The sequence below is a fragment of the Phascolarctos cinereus genome, unplaced genomic scaffold, assembly GCF_003287225.1.
Source record: "Phascolarctos cinereus isolate Bilbo 61053 unplaced genomic scaffold, phaCin_HiC Scaffold_1;HRSCAF=81, whole genome shotgun sequence".
NCBI classification, from domain to species: Eukaryota; Metazoa; Chordata; class Mammalia; order Diprotodontia; family Phascolarctidae; genus Phascolarctos; species Phascolarctos cinereus.
This window is the reverse complement of record NW_027555514.1, coordinates 99,762,467-99,784,284: the sequence shown is the minus strand read 5'-3', so window position 1 is coordinate 99,784,284 and position 21,818 is coordinate 99,762,467. Positions and strand designations below refer to the sequence as shown.

The following is a 21,818-nucleotide window of genomic DNA, read 5'->3' as shown; positions in this document are numbered from 1 at the left end:
AGGGTTAAAAAAAGATGGTGTCTGAACTCCTTTGTGGCTGTATATTCCTGTGTCCCCTCCACGGCAGCTGATCTAATCTGTTTCTTACAATCCTGTATCAAGAAGCATCTTAAGATCACACTAGTTCTTTTGACTGCCCCATCATCTACTGACTCATGTTGAGTTTGCATCCACTAACACTGCACCCACCCTGCCTTTTTCATACCAATTGTTCCCTGGCCATTCCTCTTCTGGGCTTCTTCAGGCCACCCTTAATTAATATATTATACCATTAAAGTATATTATTACTCCCTTCATCTTCCTGGATGTTTTGTGGCTCTGACACCTGGAATGTTTCAAGTACCTTTCACACATTTATCTCTATTCTCATTTTGCTGAAGCAAATTTACTAGCTGGTTGTTATGGCTGGTTCTCTTCTTGGCTTCAATCCTGCAGGCCCTACTGAAGGGATGCCTGGCTTCTTCATGTTATTCTCTGTAAGAATCTCTGGGAAACTCCAATTGACTTCCTGTTAGAAGCTTGCCCTTCTTTCCAGGGCACTCCCTTTCCATGCCTCTTCTTTCTGGGTCAACTTGGATGCCTAGTTCATTTTCAAAACTGAGATTATTGACAGGTTTACTATTTGTGCTGTCTTCCTGGTTCATTCACCATTAGATAAAGGCCCATCCTGGAGGAGTGTTCATCTTTGAAAAAGAATAATTTGTACATATAGTCACAAAAAGGTAATTCTTCTTTCTCTTTCTCTTACCTACAATGACAGGACCTCACAAGCCCTATACTGTAAGTGCTGGCAGGTCATCTGGAGGAATAGTCATGCTTTTAGGGAGTAGGGTTGGGAGGCAGGTTGGCACAATGGAAGGAGTGCTAACTTGTAATAAATTAGAATTTTAGAAAAGTTAAATATGGTTGATTCTGGAGTAAACTGAATGAGGACAGAAAGTAATATATCTTTTTCTCAGCAGTACATGGAACCTACACAAAAACCGACCATATACTAGGGTATGAAAACCTCACAATGGAATGCAGAAATATTAAATGCATCCTTTTTAGATGATGATATAATAAAAATTACATGTCATAAAGGGCTATGGAAAGATAGACTAAAAATCATTTGGAAACTAGATAATGTAATCCTAAATAATGAATGGGTCAAACAAGAAATCATAGAAACAATCAATAACTTCATCCAAGAGAATGACAATAACCAGACAACATACCAAAAATTATAGGACACAGTGAAAGTGGTCCTTAGAGGCACTTTTATAGTTTTAAATGCTTACATGAATAAAACTGAGAAAGAAAAGATGAATGACTTGCACATGCAACTAAAAAAGCTAGAAAAGAAACAACTTGAAAATTACTAATTAAATACCAAATTAAAAATTCTGAAAACTAAAGGAGAGATTAATAAAATTGAAATTAAGAAAACTATTGAAAAAAACTATATCAAAACTAGTTGAACTAATAAATAAAACTAAGACCTGGTGGTATGAAAAAAAACTATATAATAGATGCACTTTGGTTAATTTGATTAAAAAAAAGAAAGAAAACCAATTTACCAGTATCAAAAATGAAAAGGGTGAATTCACCACCAATGAAGAGGAAATCAAAACAATAATTAGGAGTTATTTTGTCCAACTGTATGCCAATAAATTTGACAATCTTAGCAAAATGGATGAATATTTACAAAAATATAAATTTCCCACATTAATGGAAGAGTAAATAAAATACTTAACCCCATTTCAGAAAAAGAAATTGAACAAGCCGTCAATGAACTCCCTAAGAAAAAATCTCCAGGGCAGATGGATTTACAAGTGAATTCTATCAAACATTTAAAGGATAACCAATCCCAATACTATATAAACTATTTGGGAAAATAGGTGAAGAAAGAGTCCTATTAAATTTTTTTTTGTAATACAAATATGGTGCTGATACCTAAAGTGGGAAGAACCAAAACAGAGAAAGAAAATTATAGACCAATCTCCCTAATGAATAGAGATGCAAAAATCTTAAATAAAATATTAGCAAAGAGATTACAACAAATTATCTGGAGGATAATACACTTTGAGCAGGTAGGATTTATACCAGGAATACAGGGCTGGTTCAATATTAGGAAACCTATCAGCATAATTGACCACATCTACAACAAAACTAGTAGAAATCATGTGATTATCTCAATGGTTGGAGAAAAACATTTGACAAAATATGACATACTTTCCTATTAAAAACACTAGAGAGCATAGGAATGAATGGAGTCTTCCTCAAAATGATGGATAGGACTTCAAAAACCATCAGCAAGCATTATATGCAATGGGGCTAAGGTAAGAGCATTTCCAGTAAGATCGGGAGTGAAACAAGGATGTCCATTATCACCACTGTTATTCAATATTGTCCTGGAAACGTTAACTTTCACAATTAGAGAAGAAAAACAAAATGAAGGAATCAGAATAGGCAAAGAAGAAACAAAGCTATCACTCTTTGCAGATGACATCATGGTATATTTAGAGAATCCTAGAGATTCAAATAAAAAACTACTTGAAATAATAAATTCAGCAAAGTTGCAGGATATAAAAGAAACCCACACAAATCATTGATATTTCTATATATTACTAATAAAGCCCAGCTGAAAGGAAACTTCTAAACTCAGATGAGATTGTAGCCTAGGTTCATGGAGCGGCAGGTGAGGAAGAGATAGATTGAATTAAAACAAAAACAGGCTTAAATTCTTAAGGACTTCTATTCTTAACTGGCTAGGTGTAGCAGAGTAGGGAGTATAGTCACAAAAGAGTTGTAATAGTTTTGGGTCTGTGAACTGAATAATAGAGGAGAAGAAGCCCCATAGAAGCTGAAGAGCAGTGGATGGCATCTCAGTGGCAAGCCATTCAATAGAGGGCCCCTAAGCAGGGATCCAGATGGAAGTGATAATAGATTCATGAAGAACCTCAGCTGTGTGGAGGAAGCAGCTCCCCTGGTGATACCACCAAAGGATCTTGGTTGCTCTGTGGGGGAACAGGCAGCAGCAGTAAAAACCTGAGTTACCCTGATGATGCATCTTGTGCGTCTTTCTCTCAGTGGAGATATGGCAGCCCTATGCATAGCAGAATAATTCTTGTCCATTATTTTGCTATGTTATCTAATGAAATGTCCTTTGCTTTGGATGAATATAATCTCTGGTTGGTTTGTAATGTTATGTGATTTAATTTTGACTGGAGACTGACCCCCAATGTGCCTGGAACCTGGCTCAGCTGTCAGGACATATATACGTGAGTAGAGACACACGGACTCCCATTTGCCTCCTTTTTCCTTAGTTCTCCTTTATCCGTGTTCTTTTTCTAATTTGTCCTTCATCCTCCCTTACTTCTCTTTCATTGGCTTACATAGAGTGGGCTCTTTGTGCTGATAGACCCTCTTCACTATGCTCTCTTGATGTTCTCTCACTACCTTGCTATACCAGGCCTTCCTCTGGCTCATCCAACCCTGCTCCCAATTCCTGAATTGGCTTCTGTGAAGTATTATCATAGAACCCTAATGGGACAGAACCATTGATGGAAAGTTGGAAGGGCTCTCAGAAATCAGATAGTAGAACCCCCTCATTGTACAGATGAGAAAACTAAGGCCCAGAGATGTTGAGAAGTGTAGTTATTGGCAGAGCCAGGATTTGAATCCACCACTTCTGATTACACATCCAGTATGCTTTGCATTGTGTTGCTTTGCTTCTCATTTTACTCATAGGGCAGAGTTGGCTCTGGGTAAAATGAAGTAGGAGAATTCTGTCCCTTCATTCCATGCCACCCCACCTCCCTCTTCTGCCTCAGTTACTCAAAACCTTCATAGTTACTTATCCCCAGTATCTCAGAGTGCATCCCCTCCCTACTCCTGTATTTAACCTTATGGGATACTTTTTCTCTGAGTAGAAACCTGTCCTATCTCTTTCCTTTTCCCTTCATGGAAACTCCCCTGCCCTGTTTTACACTCCCCAGGGCCTTGCTACTGACTGGGATCAGGAACAAATTAATGCCAAAGTGTTCATTAATCCTATTTTTGTGGAAAAAAATGGAGAAATGTGGGTTGAATGATTGTGCAATTAGGGAGATTCAGAACTGGTTGAATGGTTGGATCCAAAGAGATGAAATAAGTGGTTCAATGTTAACCTGACACCTACAAAATGAGACTGGATATACTAGTCACAAAGAGTAAAATTGAAGTGTGAATTCAGGGCATGAATGTACAACTAAGTGTTTACATTATAGACAGGAGGATGTTTAATAGTTGGGGTGGGGGAAGGCAGTAGATAAGTGCTTGACTACAAGAACAGGAGTTGGGGTAGATCTGGTGGAGCCTTGTAGCTAGCTATAAGGGAGGGAAGCAGGATGGGCAGGGAAGAAGGATGCATTTTAGTAGGGTTCTTGAAGGTGCCAGGATGGGTAGCCTATATCTGGATATTTCCTTGGCCCTGGCGCTGGTTAGAGGCAGGCAAATCAAGGATAAACAAATAGAGACTGGGTTCAGTGAATGATTTATGTTAGATTTGCATTAGTTGAGGTGGTAGTATTCTATTCTAATCCACATTTGGCACACAGTATCCTCCTGATCCTCCACTTTCTCTTACAGCTGGGATCCTGCATAAAGTAAAGAGAGCTGCTGAATCCAGGTAGAATTTGGTTTTCTATCAAACATCTTCTAGGTAAGTTATTCTATAACATCTGAGTCTCGGCAGATGCTCAGTAGAGAAAGAATGCCCAGCCTACTCAATCTCTTCTTCATTATCGTCTTTCTCCTGGAGTCTATGGTAGCAATCCCAGGAAATGGTTTCATCATCATAGTGCTGGGCAGGGAGTGGGTGCGATGTTGGACCCTTCCCCCTGGTGACATGATCCTGGCCAGCCTTGGCATCTCCCACTTCTTTCTATATTGGGCAGCAGTTCTTATCAACTTCTACAATTATTTCTCTTCAAATAACAGAAGTCTATACTTTGTTATTTTCTGGACTTTTAGTAATGTGACCACATTCTGATTTACCACCTGGCTTGCTGTTTTCTACTGTGTGAAAATTTCTTCCTTCACTCACCCAATCTTCTTCTGGCTGAAATGGAGAATTTCCCAATGTGTCCCCTGGCTACTGCTGTGTTGCCTACTGACACCCAATTTGATATTTATCTCTTCTTTTATAAAGACCTATTTTGTTTTCCAACTGCCAGTCACTGGGAATTACTCAGAAAAGACCACATTGGATGAGACAACATGGGCATTATGGAGGCATATTTTGAAATGTCTGCAAATGTTTATTTTCTTAATTCCTTTCCTCTCCTTCCTTGCCTCCACCATCTTGCTCATTTCCTCCCTGTGCTGACACTTGGGGAACATGCAGCAGCACAGTGCTGGTCCTTAGGATCAGAGTATTCAAGTCCACATTACAACCCTTAAGTCACTTTTCTTCTTTTTCATCCTCTATACATCATATGTTCTGCCTCTGATCATTGCCCTCACAGCAGCTATTTCAGTTTGCACCACTTGGTTTTGGGTATGGCAGGTAGTGATCTGTGCTGGCATCTCCATCCATCCTGAGTTCCTGATCCTGAACACCTCAAAAGTGAGAAGAAGCAAAATCTGAAGAAGATGCTTCCTGACCCAGTGACTTCATGAGGGGAATTCAGCTCCGAAGTAATTAATGCCAGTGATAAATATTGAGCAATGATCAATGTTGCTATTTGTGATATAGATACACAAGAGTTAGAAAGGAAGGAAGAGAAGGAATGAGGGAAGGAAAAAATATACGTAATTTTATACACACACAAAAAATACACAAAAAGGAGATAACCTAGGGAGGTTAGCCAGAGCAAAGCCCTTTGTTAACCTCCTAGTGGTAGAGAAACAGTATTTCTTGCCATTCCATCTTTACCCTCTTTAGAAACCCAGAGTGGCTGACAATTGCCTCTCACAGTCTGGCTGAAATGCATCATGGGCGTCAGCTGACCACAACTCTGTCCCCATTGACAGACCCTAGACTGTTGTCATTGGACTCACCCCAGATGATTATACCTGAAAGGATTTTTCCGTCATGGCCTGGCTTTTTTGGTTGCTTTCCCAATTCCTTTCAAAATTTAGCTTGAAACACACCTTCTATTCCCAGTACAATGTCAATTCCTTGAAGGCACTAGTTTGTGTCTTTGGACCCCTAGATGAATGGAACTGCAGATAAATACCCAGCCTCTTTGTCAGGAAGACTTGGGTTCAAGTTTAACCAAAGACATATGTTGGATGAACATTTCAGAGAATTGACTTAAACTTTCAGGCCCTATAACAGTCTTTTAAGATTATAGGTTGCTGAGAAGGTGCTGATCTGCACTGGGATTTCCCTATACTAATGAAATTGCAGGTCCACTCTTCTTGCTCCTTCTTCTCTCCCCCACCAATAAAAACAAAACAAAACTCTTATCACCTGAAACAATACCTTCAATCAATGAATATTTGTTAAGTCTCTATTATATGCCAAGGACTACTAGCATTTATAGAGCAACTTAAAGTTTGCAGAGTGCTTTACGAATGTCTTTTTAGCCTTATAATAATCCTTGGACGTAGGTGTTATTATTATCACCCCTATTTTCAACAGGAAGAATCAGTGGCAAACAGAGGTAAAGTGACTCTCCCATGGTCACACAGACAATAGGTGTATGAGGCTGGATTTGAACTCAGGTCTTCCTGATTCCAGGTCCAAGAGTTGATCCACTGCACCGCATAGCTGTTGTAGAGATATGAAGAAAGAAATGAAATAATCCTTCTCCTCATGGAGGTCATATTCAGTTGGTGGGGAGAGCTCACACACAGTGGGTGCTTAATAAATGTTTGCTTAATGAAAAGAATTTATAATTAAGACATGTTCAGTTTAAGCATAGTGATGTTGTTCCAGACTATCTCTGCTCACCCTAATCATTCTGCTGATGCTGTACCCTGGTTCTAGCTTCCTTAATGCCTTCCATGACAGGAAAAAGCTTCAAGGGTGAGGATGGTGGAAGCAGCTCATCCATTGCTGTGGCATGACAGAGAAAACCAGGCCTGAGAATATGAAGAGAGAGAGAAGAAACATGCTACCCTGCTAGAAGAGATGGCATCTTCCTCTTCAAGGTGTCTGGTCAGGACTTTGATGTCCAGATTGTGTTAGGAAATTTCTCTTCTCATTTGGTTGGTTTGAGAGAATCAGAGGCATAAATGAATTGAGTTCAATGGAGCTAATCACTGGGATGTGGCCATCTGGAGCTGTGACCCAAGGGGGACATAATTTATTTGTGCACAATCCCTCCTTCCCACCCCAATTCATTTAGACAAAAGAAGTTTTCATTGGTCTGAACTTTGAGTATAAACCTAGGACAAATGTCTTTGTTAGCTCCTATGGGAACATGACTCAATTAAACTGAAGTTTTGACTTTTGGCATAGCTTGGGGGTGAGGGAAGGGGATGTAATGGAATTGGTGCAGCTCAGGAACATTCTCGCTGGATATATCACTGTTGTTTGTTTAATTCATTTGTAATAGTCTGATTAAAGTAATCAGTAAACCAGCATGTCTTGAGAAGGGGAGTCTAGCAGTGTGGGAACTTCAAGCTATCTAACCAATTGAATAATTTATATGAGAAACCACAAATTATTATGACTCAGGAATAGCAGCCAGAAAGTAATGGTGTGCAGAGGAGGGTGGTAGCTGGCTCCTTATAGGCCTGAGAGATACCTAAGGATCTGGGATGACTCCGGACACCCTATGCTGTTGGGTAGTTCATATGGCATGTGGGGAAAATATTTGAGTGATAGCACATAGAGCATGGACATCACTACCAAACAGTGTAATGCACTGCTCATCACCTGAAAGGGATCCCAGGAGGAAAATTTACAGGAATATCATAGCTAAGTTTTAAAACTCCCTGGTTAATGAGAAAATATTAGAAGTGAGCAGAAAAACAAACCAATCTAAATATCGTGGAGCTACAATAAGGATTACAGAAGACCTGCTACTATGTTGAAAGACCTTGGTTCTTGGAATACTATATTTCATAGAGCAAACAGGAATATGACCAAAGGTAACTTAACCAGCAAAGTTAAGTTTAATCCTGAATGAAAAAAATATGGAAATTTAATGAATTGAAAGACTTTTGGATATTTGTGAGAAAAACGTCAGATCTTGGGGGAAAATTTGACATATAACATCTAGGAGAAATATAAGGTAAACATGAAGGACCAATTACAAGGGATTCAATAAGGTCCAATTGTTTACTTCTCATACATGAAATTATTATCAGTACTTCTATGACTCTCATTTTTATTTGAGTTGTTTAAAAGAATGGCTTGGGTTGAGCTGAGTATGATGAGGTGATTCTAAAAAAATAAAACTGTGTAGGCAGAGATAAAAAGGAGCAATTGTCTCATACAAATGAGGAAAAAAAGGAAAAACTGATACGGAAGTAGCTAGTAGGGAAGAGGGTAGGTAGTGCTGAAACCTTATTCTGATTGGGAATGGGTTAAAGAGGGAATGGCCTATGTATCTAGAAGGGTATAAAAATCTTCTAATCTCAGAAAGAAAGAAGAGGGTAAGGCGTAGGGAAGGATGAGAGGATAAGGGAAGGACTCTTGCAGGGGTGGGTAGGCTAACAAATAGGCAGGCAAGGTTGCAGGCAAAGCAGAGGAGTGAGAAGGGGTAGGAATAGGATGATAAGTATAGTGAGGAAAAATAGGAAGGAGAACAATATATAAGTAATTATAACTTACAATGTGAATGGGATGAATTTACCCATAAAACAGAAACTTATAGCTGATTAAAAATTTGAATTCAACAACATGTTGCTTTTTGGAAATGCAATAAAAGTGAGAAATACACAGAAAAGTAAAATAAAGGCTGGGAATATAATTTATTTTGTAAAAAAGTAGGGGTAGTAATCATGATCTCAGACAAAGTTAAACCTAAAATAGAGTTAATGAAAAGAGAAAAATAGGGAAACTACACTTTGTGTCAGCCATATTATTTAATATTGTTTTAGACCCTTTAAAATAAGTAGACAGTATAAAATACCTGAGAGTATACCAGCCAAAACAGAGACAGTAACTATATGAACAAAAACTTAAATTTTTTTTCTGCAAATAAAGTTAGATCTAAATAATTGAAGTAATATTTATTGTTTGTGAGTAGATAAAGCCAATATAATAAAATCACAATTTAACCTAATCTATTTATGTATTTCCATCCCAATTAAATTACTAAAAAATTATCTTACTGAGTAAAAAAAAAGACCTTTGGAAGAACTAAGGGTCAGGAACTTCAAAGAAACCGGGGGAAAAAGATGTAAAGGAAGCAGATTTAGTAGTATCAGACTTAAACTATATTATAATGTGAGAGCATTGTTGAAGGATAAAATGGATAATTTGGATTATTTTGAATTAAAATTTTCTGGTACTAATAAATCCTATGCAGCCAAGAATAGAAAGGATATAGAAAATTGGGGAGAAAAAGCTTTCTTAGACAATCAGATAGAATGTGATTGGGTTGGAATATTGCTGTGGTGTAGGAAATGATGAGCTAGCTGATTTAGAAAAACATGGAAAGACTTGGACTTATGAAGGAAAATGCTATCCACCTTCAGAGAAACAGATGACAAGTGGAAATGAGCATAGTACCATCTTACATATATGTATGCATGTATATGTGTAGGTATTTATAGATATCTATGTATTTATATGCAGATATCTATAAACACACATATATTCACACATACCTTCATACTCATATGTGTGTGTGTGTGTGTGTATGTGTGTGTATGTGTACCTGAACTTAATTGTAGCCTTTTTTGGGGGGAGGGAGGAGAAAAATAAAGTAAGAAGTGCACAGGACATAACCAAAGAAAACTTACAAGGAAGCAAAGAGAATCTGGATAACCTTGAAAACACTGTAGTATTTATTATACAGGTTTTCTTGAAATCGAAATTTATTGTTTTATACTGAATCTTCTCATATTCTGCACTGTATGTGGCAATGCTTTTTTTCCCTTTTCTTATTTTGTGTTTAAGTTTAAAATAAAATTTAAAACTTACAAAAAAAGAAAAAAGAAATTATGTAACATCACTAAGCACTCAGCATTATTCTCAATTTTGTGGTTCTAAAATTTTAGTTTCTCAATTACACTTTTTACTTTATCTTGAGCATTGAACGTGTTTGTATTTTTAACCTGTGTTGACATATAGAGTTCATTCATTTTTAAATCAATGTCTGTTAAATATGCTAATCTTTGTATCTATGTCATGCTGCTTGATGCCTCAAATACTCCCTCAGGTAAAAAGGATGATTAGTAAAGATGGCAACTAACTCTTTTCTCAATTCATATAGATATGTAATACCTTTTCCACAGGAAAGACATCTAACATCTCTGTGTGTTTGAAGTGTATCAAGCTGGATATACATCTGTCTACATAAAATGGTAAATAATTAAGAATTAGTCTTGATTTTATAAATTTAATAATTTTGATAGCATTATCTAATACATTTTTAAGTTGTGGCATTCTCTGTGATGCTGAAACATCTTTATGTATGTTGCAGCGTTCCCATTTCATGTGAATTTTTTTAGCATGCCAAATAACTCCTTAAGGTTCCTAGTCACCAATTTTGCTCCAGCTGTGTAAATTTCACAAGTACATATTTTTTTGTCTTCCTTCCAATTCATTGTTATGAATTAATTAGGTTAAGAATATCTTCCCCAATTGTATGTCCTCTTAATTGATGGTAAAATCACTGCATTCTCTTATGCTTTACCATCTTGCAGCTATCTGACAAAAACACCATGTCTAGTTGTTTGTAGCCACTAATAGTTTCTCTTTCTTGACATAGTTACAAAAAACATCTACTTGATAAACATATAAATGAACACAGAAGTTTAAAAGCAACAAACATTGAAGAATCTACTAGATAAACATTTATTAACTGCTCACTGTGTGTCAGGTACTGTGTTAACCAGTCAAAATACAGAACTTACAGTCTAAGGATGGAGAAAACATGAAAACAACTATGTACAAACCGGCTATATACAAGGTAAATTGGAAATAATCAATACAGGGAAGACCCTAGAATTGAGGAGAATCTGGAAAGGTTTCCTGGAGAAAGTGAGATTTTAGTTGGCCTTAAAGGAAGCCAAGGAAGCCGGGAGGTGGAGAGAGAGAAGAGAAGAGACAGAATTCAAGCAAGGCAGTGAAAATATCTGGAGTCTGAATATAGACTGTCATATTCAAGGAACACTAGCAAGAAGGCCAGTGTCCCTGTATTATGGAGAATTTGGTGAGGTATGAGGCATAATAAATTTGGCATAGTGTGTGTATGGAGGGGACAGGTTTAAAAAGGGCTTTGAATGCCAAAGAGAGGATTATGTTTGATCTTAGAGGTAATAGGAGAGCTACTGGAGTTTATTGAGTTTTGTGTGTGTGTGTGTGTGTGTGTGTGTGAGAGAGAGAGAGAGAGAGAGAGAGAGAGAGAAATGGTTATACATGAGCTTCAGGGAGATAACTTAGACAAATGAGTGGATGATGGACTGGAGTAAGGAGAGAGTTGTAGCAAGGAGCCCAACCAGGAGGCTATTCCTATAGTTCAAGCATCAGCTGTTGAGGGCCTTCCCCAGGGTGGTGGCAATGTCAAAGCAGAGAAGAAGGCACATGAGAAAGATGGGATAATGGTAAAATCAACAGCTGTTAGCAATAGACTGCATATGGGAGGGTAAAAAGACGATGGAGGAGCTGAGGATGACAACTAAGTTACATGCCTGGATGGATGACTGGAACAATGGTGGTAACACCAACAATGATAAAGAAGTTAGAAAGAGGGGAAGAATTAGTGGGAAAAATAAGTTCAGTTTTGAATGTATAGAGTTAGAGATGTTTATAGGACATCCAGTTTGAATGTGTGGTAGAGAATTGGAGATGGGATTCTGGAGGTCAGGAAAGAAGTTAGATTGCATAAGGAGATATGATTATCACTAGCATAGGGATGATATTTGAAACCATGAAAGCTAATGAGATCATTTAGTGAAATAGTATAGAGAGATAAGAGAAGAAGGTTCCCAGAACAGAGTCCTGTGGGGCACTTGTAGTTAGTGGGTATGATCTGGATGAAGATGCAGTAAAGGAGACTGAAAAGGAATGGTCGAATAGGTAGAATGAGGAGAGGGTAGTGTCAGGGAAACCTAGAAAGGAGAGAATGTCAAGGAGAAGAGACTGATTGACAGTGTCATAGGCTGCAGAGAGGTAAAAAATGTGGAGGATTAAGAAAGGGCCATTGTATTTGGCGATTAAGAGATCATTAGTAACTTTGGAGAGAGTAATTTTGTTTGAATGATGAGGCTACAAGCCAGACTGTAGAGAGTTAAGAAGAGAGTGAGAAGAAGGAAATGAAAGCACCCATTGTAGATGGTTTGGGTGGCACTCAGGAGTGTTGTGGGCTATATGGGGGAGGCATGTTTGACACCTCTGAACCAGATGATCAATGAGATTCCTATGGTAAATGGCACTTTCCTTTCTAGGTGTTCACTACCTACGTCTCATAATCTGTTCAAGAATTTTCTAAAGAATCCAAGTCAAGTTCATTGGCCTAAGGTTTTGTAGATGTGATTCTTTTCTCTCTCTCTCTTTTAAAATAAGGACATTTGCACTTTTGTCCAATCTTGTAGTCCTTTGCTTATTTTACATGATCTTTAAAGTATTGGTGCCAGGAGCTCAAAATCATGTCCAGATTGAAATGATTGATGAGTTAAAAAAAAAGTGGTGCCCCTTCCTTCCTTTGCTCAGCCACATCAGATTCTCAATGTAATTAAATGCTTTAGATGGGACCATGGAACTTGTTTTTCTCTGAATTCAGCTTTTCTTTTGAAACTTTTACTTTTTTATTCTGAATTTAATGAATACTGAAGAAAGAGAATGTATTTTTGGGAACAAAGTAGGACACATAAAATGATTATGTGTGAAACTCAGCCCCTATTTCACAGAACTTGCATATACACATATGAAGATATGAATATTAATACATATGTCAGGATCTTAAAAATACATAGAAATTCTGAGAAAAATGCTGTAAAAGTAACATGTATATATTTAAAATTTCTGGTGGGCAAGCTGGTGACAGTGGCTCTGGCCTGACTTGGTGGTGTTTGCTCTTTCCTCTCTGATGTCCCTGTCCCAGCCCTGTGACGTCTGAAAACAATTTTTAACATTAGCTTTTAAAACTTTGGGTTTCAAATTTTCTCTCTTCCTCATCATTGAAGGTTGTCTGAGATGTATGGAAACTTCCTTGTTTTGGATGCTCCAGGATCAGGGGAAGCATTTGTAGTCCTGGCTTTCTGTGTTCATTTGTTTCACCCATGTATGTGTTTGACCCTCCCATTAGACATACTCTAAGAATCTATCTGTAAATTCTATTTCATTGAAAGTTCTTCTCTTAAACACTGATATCTGTTCATGACTGGGTTCTAATATTTGATGGTGCAGTATAGTAGACAATAAGTATGGTTGCTGATTTATTGGAGAAGCAGTAGCATATCAATGAAACAACATGGAACTTGGATTCATGGTCCAGATTAGTCCCTTACTAGTTGTGTGACTGTAGAAAATTCAACTGATCTTTTGGAGCTTATTTTCTTGTCTAATACTGGGGATAATAATACATCTTTTATCTACTTCAAAGGGTTGTTGTAAGCATCAAAAGAGATTTTATGAATAAATTCATATGTGTATTTATTTATATATTTCTACGCAATATATACATGCATGGATATGCACACATACATTATGATATGCCACTGGCAGGGAACTGCTGATTGTGTCACCATCACATAGGACATAGAGAACATAGTGAGGTGGGAGGTAAGAGTCTGAAGGCTCTGCATCATTATTATCTGGGTGAAAGGGTTGTGGGCACAGAAAACGGATGTAATACACATGTGTGTATGTGTATATATATAAAATGCATCTAAATAAATGTGTAATTACTCACCTGAAAACATCTTGAGATCATAGCACATAAGATCATAGATGTAGAGCTGGGAAGGACCTCAGACATCATTTGGTCCAACTCCCTCATTTTAAAGCTGAGGGGTCTGAAGCATAGGGAGATTAAGCAGCTTGTTCAAGGTCACACAGGTAGATCATTTCCCCAAAGCAAGGTGGGCTCTTTGTCATGATTCCAGGCCATGTAGCAAAGTGTCTAAGGTCATTATTGTCATTCTCACTCTTAGTACCCACTGTGCAGATCCTCAGTACCTTCCCATCTTTCTATAGGTCACCTTGAGTCAATACCCTATTGTTTATGAGGAATTCCTCTCTCTTTTATTTAGCAATAATCTTTCTCCCTTCCTCAGGCTGAGCTCCTTCCTATCACTTTTTTTTTTAGTGAAGCTTTCATATCTTTGTTTCTGAGGCTGTAAATCAGGGGCTTGAGGATAAGGGTTACCACAGAATAGAACAGGACTACCATTTTGTAGTATTCAGCTGAGGTGCTGACGTGGGGCTGTATATAGTGAACAGGGACATTCCATAAGACATAGTAAGCTTGGAGGCGCATGTTCCAAAGTCTTTGTAACATCCCTGAGTGGAATTTATACATAGGATTGCTGCTGCAATGTGGATATAGGAGAGGGAAATGAGGCAGCAGGGCACCAGAAGCACTATGATAGTAGGTACTAAAATAATAATCTGATTAAAGGTGATGTCTACACCAACCAGCTGCACCTTGACCAGGGTCTCGCAGGCTACATGGTTTAAGATATTCTGTCCACATGTGGGAAGTTTCACTGTGACTTCTTTCTTCACTGATGAATTGGCCAGGCCAATGAACCAGAGGGTGATGGCCAGGCCCATATACATTTCTCTGCACGTGACCATGACATATCATGAAGGGTCACCGAGTGCCATGTATCAGTCATAAGCCATTGCTGCCAACTGTAGAAACTTGATTCCATCTAATGCCAAGGAGAAGACCTGAGTTGCACACCAGGCATAGGAGATGGTCTTTTTCTCCATGGGAAAGACTGCACTGGTTGTGTAGTATATGTCAATGACTGAGAGGTTACAGAAGAAGTACATGGGACAGTGCAGTTGAGCATCCAATTAGATCAAAAGGATTATCTGCCCATTGCCCAGCAAGGTCAGTAAATAGTGGCTGCAAACACAACAAAGAGCCTAACTTGAGTCTTCTGGTCAGTAGAGAGTCCTAACAAGATTCACACTTTAGGCCATCTTATCACTTCTGATGAAGTAGAAAGGCCAGGCTTCCAGAAAAAGAGAAGCAATAGCAAAATGCCATTCAGGATAGAATTTGGCGTCCCTGTTTGATTCTAACAAAGTCAATAGGAGCTTATTCTTGAGATTCTTGACCTGGGTTTTGAAGGGGAAGAACTTGGTTGACTCCACCAATATTAATCCTTGAGTGATGAAAGTAGCCCCACTTTGATTTTGCTAACTGTAATAATCTCTCTAGTTCTTCAAAGTATGCTATTAGGAAAATATTGACAGTAGTTTATTTAAAGAAGAAATTAACAAAATATCAATTAACCAATCTTTCACTTGTACTGAAAATATTTGCAAAGTTTTGTCACTGATGAAGGCACTGACATAGAAAGTCTAAGCTTTTAGGAGCTATAATAGTCCAGTCTTTCTAGAATTTCCAAATGAGGGCCATTCCTCTCATTGCTAAGACCAGGGGAGGGGGGGGGGGGACACTAAACAGAGTATCTCGATCTTTGTTTTTCTCCTTGCTGACCAGGTCCCCTAGGGGGGAAAAAAGCTACATTTAACTATGATATCAGCATTTCTTTTTGGCCTTATAATTATACTAATCCATCCTAGCAAAACTTTTAGGATTCTACAAAAGTTACTCTATTAGATAACATGTCATTATGACACAGTGTTTCCACGTTGGTGCTGCAGTCAGAAAACATGGATTTTAATTCTGACTCTGACAGTAACAGGTTATGTATAATTTACCTTTTGGCATCTTACGTCCTTCATTGGCAAACTGAGAACATTAGACTCAGGGATTCTTAACCTTTTTTTGGACTCTTTTGGCACTCTGGTGATGCCTATGGACCCCTTCTCAGCATAATGTTTTAAGATGTATAAATGTACAATACATATTAATACAAAGGAAATAAACTATATCATATTAGAAAATCTGAAACAAAAATCTACTATAGAAATGTGTGAATGAAAGCCTTTATTACAGTTCTCCCAAGAAGCGGGCACATTGCACCCTGGTATGGCATGTGTGTGCTGCTATGGAAGCAGAGCCGGCTTTTAAATGGTTAGTAAAATCCATACTCCTCTCATTTGAGCTGGTCTTGGACCAACTCATTTCGGTTACACTCTCCCCATACTGCCCACCCCATGTTACTCCTTGTCATCTTCCCCCATTCCGGTCATCCATTCCATGTTCAAAAATGGCGACTATCTCTGCCCTCAGAGTGTGTCAGTTAATATTCAATAAGCTAGTTAAGCAAGCATAGTGGAGAAAAGCTCTTGCTCAGTTCTTGACCCAACCAGTTGTGACTGGTTTAGCTTCTAGGGCTCTGGCTTAAGGAAGTAGTGGTTTTTCAGAGTGTTTGGGGCCCTTTCTGATTTGTTGAGGGACTATCTGTGAGATCTTGGAAGTACCCCTTAGAATTTAAGTGTTCTGCTGTGGAAGCCTAACTGCTAAATCTTTCCCACATATTGCAATACAAGCATAAAAAGTAAATGAAATAAATTCATAGGTTAAGAACCCCTAGGGATATTATTTTCCTCTCTAATGTTCTTCAATTCTAATGTACTGGTACACAGACCTTACCTCCTTCTCCTCCATTCCTTATCTTCCTCTTTTTGTCCGGCTCTGAAAAGAGCAAACATTGTTATTGTTCATTATTTGGCTGTACATTGGAAAGAGCAAAGTCAAAATGATGACAGTAGCAGCAAGATTTGGGGCATCAGAGAAATGTTCAAAGGGACCCCAGAGGTCATCTAGGGAGGCCAGCTCATGATTGAACAGGAATTCCCTCTAAACCATTCTTGACAAATGAGCATTCCTCCTTTACTTGAAGACCAGGAATGAGGCCTTCTCAAATGAGAGGGCACTCAATGCCTCCCAATCTAGATCATTCTTCTTTTGGATAGCTTTCATTGTTAAGAAAATTTCTCTGACAGGGAGCAACTTCTAATCATTGCTCCTAGTGCTGCCCTCTGGGATGAAGAAGAACAAGTTTAAGCCTTTTGTTTTTCAACAGCTCTTTAAAAAATTTTTTTTTCATTATTTTTTTGGGTGAGGCAATTGGAGTTAAGTGACTTGCCCAGAGTCACACAGCTAGTGAGTGTTATGTGTCTAAAGCTGGATGTGAACTCAGGTCCTCCTGACTTCAAGGCCAGTGCTCCATCCAGTGTATCATGTAGCAGCCCCTCAACAGCTCTTAAAATACCTGAAAACAGCTAACTGTGCTACATTTTCCCCATTGTCTTCTCTCCTTGAGGCTAAACATCTCACTTCCTTTAGCTAATGCTTTATACTTCTGACACTAATTTGTTATTGTTATTTGAGTGATCTTCAATAAGATCACACCTTCTTCTGAAGTTTCTTCATTTGTATGTAAAATGAGGGGGTGGACTAGAGATCTCTGAGATCTCTCCTTGCTTTGAATCTATGACCCTGTGATCATTTACCATTGTGCTTCTCCTCCCTTAGTTGTCTAGCTTATTAATGACCTACCTAAAATGTGGTGCCCAGAACTGAATATAATCCTTGAGCTTTGATCCGAGCATTACAAGGAGATCATCCTGTAGTCATGAAGACCTGGATTCAAGTTCTTGATATACACTAAATGTGTGATTATGAATAAGTCATGAATGATTTCATTGTTCCAGGTAATTTTCTAAGATTCCAAGTTTTTGACCAATTGCCTATTTGCATCCTTGAAGTTAATTTCCACACTTGACATTTTCCACAAGGATGAAATCACAGGCCTGGATTTTATTTAAACACCACCACCACCACCACCACCAAAAAGGCATTCCTGGTGCTTAAGGGCCTAGAAGAAAACACTGGGGAGGAAGAACAGGTTGAAAGGAGAGAGAGAGAGACAGAGAAAAGCATAAATGGGAAAACAGGTTAGAGGGAAATACAGAGTCAGTAATCATAACTATGAATGTGAATGAGAAGAACTCTCCCATAAAACTGAAGCTGACAGCAAAGCATATTAAATACCAGCATTCTACAATATGTTGTTTACAAGAAACATATCTGAAGCAGAGAGACAAGCACAGAGCAAAGGTAAAAGGCTGGAGCAGATGAAGTAAAAAAGGAAGGGGCTGGCAATCATGATCTCATACAAAACAAAAGCAAAAATAGATCTAATTAAAATACTTAAGAAAACTATATTTTGCTAAAAGGTACCATAGACAATGAAGTAATAACAATACTTAACAGCCCTGCACCAATGGTATAGCATCCAAATATCTAAAGGATATTTAAATGAATTACAGGAGGAAACAGACAGCAAAACTATAGTTGTGGAGTATTTTACTTTCCCCTCTCATAATTAGATAAATCTAATCATAAAATGAACAAGAAAGACTTTAAGGAGATTAAGCTAAGAAGTTGAGGAATTTTAGAAAAATCAGAAATGAGAGACTTCTGGTGAAAATTGAATGGTGATAGAAAAGAGAATATCTTTTCTTTAGTGGTTCATGACACCTGCTCAAAAATTAAACATATGTTTGGACATTAAAAATCTCACAATCAACTGCAGAAAGAAAGAAATATTAAATGCACCCTTTTCAATATTGTGATGTAAGAAAAATTATGTTCCATAAAAGGCAATGGAAACACAGATAAAAAATTAATAGGAAAGTAAATAAGCTAATCTTAAAGAATAAGTGGATCAAAGGACAAATCCTAGAAACAATCAATAATTTCATCAAAGAGGATGACCAAAATGAGACAAAATAGCAAAATTTATGGGAAGCTGCCAAAATAGTACCTAGGGAAAAATTTTTATTTCTAAATTCTTACATCAATAAAGTAGAGAAAGAACAGTTTAACTACTTTGTCATGCAGTAAAAAAAAAGCTAGAAAAAGCATGAATGAAAAAAATCCCCAATTAGACAAAAATTAGAAATCCTGAAAGTCAAAGGAGAGATTTATAAAATTGAAAGTAAGAAAACTATTGAACTAATAAATAAAACTAAGAGCTGGCTGTATGAAAAAAAAATAAAATAGATGAACCATTGTAAATTTCATTAAAAAAAAAAGAAAGAAGAAAACCCAATATCAAGTTTCAAAAGTGAAAAGGATAAATTCACCAACAATGAGGAGGAAATTAAAGCAATAATTAGGAACTACTTTGTGTAATTGTATTCCTATAAATCTGGCAATCTAAGAGAAATAGATGAATATTTACAAAAATATAAATTGCCCACTTTAACAGAAGAGTAAATAAAATTTTGAGCCCAATTTTAGAAAAAGAAAGTGAGCAAACTATTAATGAATTCCATAAGAAAAAATCCCTAGGGACAGATGGATTCACAAGTGATTTGTACTAAACATTTAAAGAATAATTAATTCCAATATTATATAAACTAGTTTGGGAAAATAGACAAAGAAGGAGTCCTACCAAATTCCTTTAATGACACAAATATTGTGCTGATATGTAAAGTTGGAAGAGCAAAATAGAGAAAGAAAGTTACAGACCCATTTACTTAATTAACTTTGGTGCAAAAATTTTAAAGAAATACTAGTAACAAGATTACAGCAATATATCACCAGGGTCATACAACATAAGTAGATGGGATATATAAGAGGAATGCCAGGCTGGTTCAGTATCGGGAAAACTATCAGCATAATTGACCATATCAATAACAAAAACAACAAAAACCGTGTGATTATCTCAATAGATGCTGAAAAAGCATTTGACAAAATATACCAGCCATTCCTATTAAAAATACTAGAAAGCATAGAAATAAATGGAACTTTACTTCAAGTGATAAGCAGTATCTACATAAAATCATTAGCAAGCATCATCTGTAATGGGGGTAAGTTAGAATCCTTCCTAATAAGATCAAGGGTGGAACAAAGATGGCCATTATCACCATTATTATTCAATATTGTAGTGGAAATGTCAGCTTCAGCAATAAGAGAAGAAAATGAAATTGAAGGAACGAGAATAGGCAATGAGCAAACAAAACTGTTATTCTTTGCAGATGATAGCATGGTATACTTAAAGAGTCCTAGTGAATCAATTAAAAAGCAACTTGAAATAATAAACAACTTTAGCAAAATTTCAGGATAGAAAAGAAACCACACACAAATCATCAGCATTTCTATATATTACTAACAAAACTTAGCATAAAAGTTAGAAAGAGAAATTCCCTTTAAAATTACTGTAGGCAATTTAAAATACTTGGGAGTCATTCTGCCAAGAGGAACCCAGGAACTATATGAACACAATTATGAAACCCTTTTTTACTCAAATAAAGTAAGATCTAAACAACTGGCAAAACATCAATAGCTCATGGGTAGTCCCAGCCAATGTAGTAAAAATAAGAATTCTATTTGCTTATTCGGGGTCATAGCACTCAAAGTACCAAATAATTATTTCATAGAGGTAGGAAAAATCATAACAAAATTCATCATTAAGAACAAAAGTTCAAAGAAGAACAAAAGAATATCAAGGTAATTAATGAAAAAAAGTGGAAAAGAAGGTGTCCTAGGAATACTAGATCTCAAACTACAGTATTAAACAATAATCATCTAAAAAATCCACTACTTGTGAAGAAATAGAGTGGTAGATCAGTTGAATATATTAGGTACACAAGACACAGTCATAATTGAGTATAGTGATCTAACTTTTAATAAACCCAAATACAAAAACTGTTGGGAAAAACAGAAAATAGTAGGGTAAAAACTAGATATAGACCAATATGTTACTCCATATATGAAGGGAATGTCAAAATGGGTAGATGATTTTGACATAAAGTGTGTTACCAAAAGCAAGGAATACTTTACCTGTCAGATTTATGGAGAAGGGAAGAATTTATGATGAAACAAGAGAAAGAGAGCATTACAAGAAACAAAATGGATAATTTTGATATTAATTCAAAAAGATTTTGCACAAACAAAACCAATACAATCATGATTAGAAGAAAAGGAAAAAGCTAAGAAACAATGGTTATAGTAATTGTCTCTGATAAAGGTCTCATTTCTCAAATATGTGGAGAATTGAATCAAATTATAAGAATACACATCATTCCCAATCGATAAATTGTCAAAAGACGTGAATAGACAGTTTTCCTGATAAAGCAATCAAAGGTATCTACAGCTGTATGAAAAAATACTCTATATGACCACTAACTGGAAAAATACAAATTAAAACAACTCTGGGTTACCACCTCACACATATCTGATTGACTAATATCACAGAAAAGGAAATTGCTAAATGTTGGAGAGGATGCAGGAAAATTGGGGCATTAATACACTTTTGATTGAGTGGTGAACTGATCCAACCATTCTGGAGACCAATTTCTAACCCTGCTAAAAGGGCAATCAAACTGTGCCTATCCTTTGATCCAGCAATACCACTAGTAGGTCTATATCCTAAAGAGTTCATAAAAAAGAGAAAAGGACTCATATCTTCAAAAATATTTGTAGCAGCTCTTTTCCTAGTGGCAAAGAATTGGAAATTAAAGCGATGTCCATCAATTGGGGAGTGACTGAACAAATTGTGGTATGTGAATGTAATGGAATACCATTGTTTTATAAGAAACAATGGGCAGGCAGATTTCAGAAAAACTT

At 37.0% G+C, this 21,818-nt stretch overlaps 2 pseudogenes; one reads left to right on the top strand and one right to left on the bottom strand.

The window, feature by feature from the left end:
- Positions 1 to 4,735: 4,735 nt before the first annotated feature.
- Positions 4,736 to 5,655, top strand: LOC110216128 (taste receptor type 2 member 134-like; annotated as a pseudogene).
- Positions 5,656 to 14,363: 8,708 nt separating this feature from the next.
- Positions 14,364 to 15,115, bottom strand: LOC110216189 (olfactory receptor-like protein OLF3; annotated as a pseudogene).
- Positions 15,116 to 21,818: the final 6,703 nt, after the last annotated feature.